We start from the raw sequence: 6,000 nt of genomic DNA, 5'->3' as shown, positions 1-6,000 counted from the left end.
TGCTAGTTAAAGGGAGCAGATGGAACACATGTATTTAGCTCCACTCCCTCACAAAATCCCATCATAACTGCAGAAAAAAAGGATTTAAAACCAAAAGCATAAATCAAGAAGACAAGAAATGGATGAGTGATGATAGCTTTATGAGTTCTTAAAAGGCTGAATCCTAAGTGAGCAGTGGGGAAAGCCAAGAAGCAACCTGATTTACATTACAGAATCCCCAAAAGCAAACAAATTGGTTCCCTGGGGTACTTCTGGAAATGGGGAGTGAAAGCAATGTTAAACATAGAATATTGGTTGCAAATCTGTTAGAAGCAGTTAGATTTCCAGCATCTCTACAGTACTCCACAGTCAGGTGACTGTCCTTTATCTCTCTGTGGGAGACTGGAGGGTAGTTTAAGGAGAAGATAAAACAGAGGGGTCTCTGAACTGAAGAACACCAGCCACAGTTGAGGGCAGGGTACTATGCTGGAAATGGAGGAGGGAATGGGGCAAGGATACATGAAAATTTGCACACTGAACTTGAGACTCCCAATCTTCTTCCCAGAATGCTTCCACACAGGTCTATACTCCCTGGGTAGCAAATCTGAAAACACTTCTCCAGTGACTCCAATCAGCCGAAGAGAAAAAGATCTAAAGATACTGACATGGAAGGTTCTCCAAAGATATGGCCCAGGCAGAGCACTACCCAGTTCATTATGGGCAGCTCTGGTCCCACGGCACCGAGGGTCTCATGATCTGGGATTCAATCCACACCAAGGCCAGGTGGGGAAATAGTTACTTGCCAAAGAGGGCATAGCTTCGAAAACCATAATTGCCTTCTTGGTGGTTCTGTAATTGGGGCTTATAAGAGTGTCCAAACAGTATCCTGATCTGCTACTGATCTACTGAATCATGCGGGCTGAGGGAAGAAATGCCTGTAGCCTGAACAAAAGAAACATTTGTCACTCTGGACTCCACTTGAAGTAGGCAGTTTTTCAGGTCACCTCCAAAATCCGCTGTGTCAACACACCCAACTATGGTATATTTGCTTTACAAATCCAAAGGGACTCATCAAGTGCAGTACTTCTTTTTTAATACAGAGAGTAGCAAGTTCAACAGCTTGTTCTTTCCTTTAAAAGGGTCAGCCCGGGCACTTCCCTGGTGGTCCAGTGGTTAAGGCTCCATGCTCCCAATGCAGGGGCCACGAGTTTGATCACTGGTCATGGTGTGGCCAAAAAATAAAAAAAATAAAAGAATAAAAGAATCAGCCCAACATGCCTCAAATAATTCATTGATGTGGCAGGACTCCCTGTAGATTAGATTACATGATAGATTGCCTATTACTTCCTGCTTAAAACAATAATAATCATTTATTATCTCTCACAGTTCCCATAAGTCAGAAATACAGACAGGGCACAGTGCAGACAGCTTGTCTTTGTGCCATTATGTTGGAAGCCTAGCTGAAAGACTCAAAGGCAACGAGCTGGAATCATCTGAAGGTTATTTACTGCCACGTAGGCCTGGCCAGGGCTGTTGGCCAGAAACCCACATATGACTTCTCTATGTGGCCTGGGCTTTCTCAAAATCTGTTGCCTTGGTATGAAGGGCAAGAGTCCCGAGACAGAGAGAGAGAGCCAGGAAGAAGCCATATGTATTGCCCTTTTATAACCTAGCCTGAGAAGTCACACAGTGTCATATCTGCTGCATTCTATTGGTTGAGGCAGTTATAAAGGACTATTCGTGTTCAAAGGGAGAGAAAATAGACACCACCTTTCAGTGGAAGAATGCCAGTGTGGGATGGGGAATATGTTGGTGGGAGCCATCTTGGAAAATACAATCTACTGTGGTGAGAGAGCCAAAGCCTCTACAGATTGAACTATTGCATAGATCTAAGAGGTGGCATATTCCTCAGATGGGGTGGTAAACTCATACTGCTGTTCTACCAAGCGAAAGCAAAAAATTCCTTCTGATATTTTTATCAGGATAAATTCCCTCTCCAAAATTATAATGTTAATAGACATATATCATGTGTCAAACACTATCCTGATTAGATTCAGTAAGGAAATAACTTCGGAAAAGCACCTGTAATGAGTATCACCCAGTTTGGAGGTATTAACCTGAAGAAGTTAATGGTAATTTACTGTCATTCTCCCAAACCCATCCATCTTTTGCACCAGCTAGACTGAAGTTAAATGGACATGTGGTCTCTTAAATTCTCCCAGAGATGTAATACTTCTACTGATTTATTATTTTGATAGGGAAGAGCTCCAGGAGCTTCCTCTTCTCCACTCTTTTCTCAACAGTCCTTACTTCACTGGTCAGCAAGCCAATGTGAGAATTCTTTCAGTTGCTAAGGGCATCTTTTCCAACTAGACACTCAGAAATGGGGAAACTACTACAGGAGGGGTTTAAGGTTCCATTGGGCCTATGGTGAGACTGACTTAGGTCAAAACTCCATCATTACCTGATCTCTATATGCTTCCACTCTGAAAAGTGGCCAACATTATGGGTGCTCAGGACATAGTGATAGCTAACAGCTAGTGTCCAACTGTTGCCAAAGTGTTTGTGTAGTTTCCCTAGTGTATTGACCCAGGTAAAATGGTAATGGGTCCCTTTGGGGAAAGCCGGAAGTAAGATACACATTATACACTTACGGGGCATTTATAAGCTCCCTCCTCAAGGATACCTGGCCTCTCCATTTTTCCATAGGCTCTAGGTCTTTGAACTAGCTCAGGTCTAGCAATAAAATACAGGGCTACATTTTTATCTTGATGACATCTGTCTCCAAACCTGGAGAAATTTTGGCTATACAGATCAAGCAGGGCTTTAGTGAGCTGCTACTTGTCTGGGTCCCTATCCTCAATTAATCACCTCCAGAGATCTTGGTATCCATTCTGATTACCATAAATTGCAGGTGGGCCACTGTTAAAGGCTACTATTGGAAACGTCCCAACTCCACTGAAGATAGGGAGCACACTTTAGCATTCTTGGCCTCTAGAGAACACCTGCTAACTCATGTTTTAAGGAGTCTAGTACTTCTATAAGAAAGTATGTCTCAAGCCATTGGGTAAAGGGAATGCCTTCAGGGTTCTGCCAGGGACAGGCTGGGAAAAGGGATGACATATTTAGTAATTCATTCCAGAATTCCTTGAGTTTTGGAAACTTTTCTCTACATTATACAAAGGAATTTCTGTCTTCCCAGCTTTTAGGATTGGCCAATATAATGTTTAGCTTTATCTATTTTAAATATGCCCAGATGCTGCATCCAGGACATTAAATCTAAGATCTGCGGTAGGTGCATGCATGCCAATACATACCACCTGCCCCTAAATTACATCTTGTTCTTCTTGATCGAACACTCAATATTTTCATATGGATCCCTCATATTTTTGCCAATGACTGTATAAGTCCCTTCCTCCAGGTATTATTTGCTCCTTGATGTGATATGATGTACTCCAGATAAACTATGAGATATTCTTGCCAAAATATTTAATGTGAATCTAGACCTACTTTCTAGTTTCCAGGTAGATGAAAAATGTAGAACTTTCTATGAATTGGCTTCAAAAAGTCAATGTCATGGGGAAAAAAGGTAGAGGCATTGTTCCAAATGAAAAGAAATTGAATAGACATAATAACCAAATGCAATGCATAAACCTAAATTGGATCTTGGTTAAAAAAAAAAAAAGGAACGGAAGACATTCTTGGGATAACTGGCAAAAATTAAAAATGGACAGAATTTTAGGTGGTATTGAATTATTGTTAATCTTCATTGGTATGAAAATGGTATTGTGGTTATACAGAAGAATATATCACTCAGAAAATGCATGCTCAAATATGGCATGAAAATGTTATGGTGGTTATATAGAAGAATATATCACTCTTAGAAGGTGCATGCTCAAATATTTAATGGTGAAGTATCACTATGTCTGCAACATACTTTCAAATGACACAGTGAAAAATGTTTTCAACATTAAGTTTGTGAGATTTCTCTACGTGGTTGTATATAACTCTGGTTTGGCAATTTCCATTGCTGTTTAGTATTCTATTACATAAATATACTACAATTTCTTTACCCATTTTTCTGCTGATGGACATCTGGATTGTCTCTGGTTTGGCAATATCATGCATAATGATGAACATTCTTACGCTTGTCTTTAATGCTCATGTACATGCATTTCTATTTGGTGTATACCTAGGAGTAGAATTACTGAATTATAGGTATATCTAGGTAGCAACATTAGTAGATAATACTAAACCATTTTCCAAAGTAGTTGTATCAATTTACACTCCTACCAGTTGTGTGTTCCCATTGCTCCACATATTTGCCAACACTTGGATTATCTTTTTTCATTTTAGCCATTCTGGTAGGTGTTTAGTGATGTCTCATTGTGGTTTTTATTTGTATTTCCCCAATTACTAATGAGATTGGGCATCTCTTCATATGTTTGTTAGCCATTTTGGTAGCCTCTTGAAGTGCCTAGTTAGGTCTACATTGTCTGTTTTTCCATTAGCTTGCCTGTCTTTTTCTCGTTTTGCATTTCTTCATATATTCTGAATACAAGTCCTTTATCATGTGTTTCAAATATTTTTGCTTACTCTGTGGTAAGCCTTTCTACTCTGTTAATGGAATCTTTTGATAAACAGTTCTTAAATTTAATCTAATCAAAGTATACAGATGGCAAACAAACATTTGGAAAGATATTCAACACTACGTATTAGGTGATTGCAAATTAAAACAGCAGTGGGGTACCACTACACACCTATTAGAATGGCCTAGATCCAAAAACACTGACAACACCAAATGCTAGTAAGGATGTGGAGCAATAGGAACTCTCATGCATCACTGGTAGGAATGCAAAATGGTTCAGCCACTTTGGAAGACACTTGGCAATTTCTTACAAAACTAAATATACTCTTATCATATGATCATGCTCCTTGGTAATAACTCAAATGGATTGGAAATTTATGTCTACACAAAAACCTGCACACAGATGTTTATAGCAACTTTATTTATAATTGCCAAAACTTGGAAGCAACCAAGATGTCCTTCAGTAAGTGAATAGATAAAATAAACTGCGGCACATTCAGGCTCTGAAATACTATTCAGCACTAAAAAGAAATGAGCTAACAAGCCATGAAAAGACAAAAATGCATATTACTAAGTAAAAGAAGTCAATCTGAAAAGGCTACAAACTGTATGATTCCAGCTCTATGACATTCTGGAAAAGGCAAAACTATGGAGACATTAAAAAAAAAAATCATTAGTTTCCAGGAGTTATGTGGGAGCAAGGGATGGATACGCAGAGCACAGAGGGTTTTCAAGACAGTGAAACTATTCTGTATTATAATATAATGGTGAATACATGTCATTGTACTTTTGTCAAAACCCAAAGAATATACAACACCAAAATGCACCATAATGTAGATTATGATAATGATCTGTTGGTGTAGGTTCATTGTTTGTAACAAATGCACAGCTCTGGTGCAGGATGTCAAAAGTGGAGGAGGCTAGGTGGGGGACAGGGGTATATGGAAACTCTCTGTACTTTCTGCTCAATTTCGTTGTGAACCTAAAACTGCTCTAAAAAATATAGTCTATTAATTGTTTTAAATAGTTCTACCACAGGACTTTTCGGAGCCATTACTATTTGTTTTCGTTTTGTTTTGTTTTGGTGGGGTTTTTTTTGTTTTTGTTTTTGTTTTTGCCACGCTGCACAGCTTGCAGGATCTTAGTTCCCCGACCACGGATAGAACCAGGACAACCAGGTGCAGTGACAGCACCGAGTCCTAACCACTGGGCTATCAGGGAATTCCCTTTTTTTTTTTTGGATATTATATTCTAGATGTATTGGTACAAGAAGTGATACAACATGCAGTCTTTCCCAAACTTATTTTAGCGTTTTTGTGCTACACCTGTTAGCACCCCATGCGCCTCATAAGCTGTTCATGAAATGCTCCTCCGAGCGGCTCCAGTCTCCCCACCTCCACTACCATGGCCCTCATTCAGCTCTTGCCCTTCTC

This window comes from Balaenoptera acutorostrata, chromosome 1 (genome assembly GCF_949987535.1).
Source record: "Balaenoptera acutorostrata chromosome 1, mBalAcu1.1, whole genome shotgun sequence".
Classification (NCBI taxonomy): Eukaryota; Metazoa; Chordata; class Mammalia; order Artiodactyla; family Balaenopteridae; genus Balaenoptera; species Balaenoptera acutorostrata.
This window is presented reverse-complemented; position numbering follows the sequence as displayed.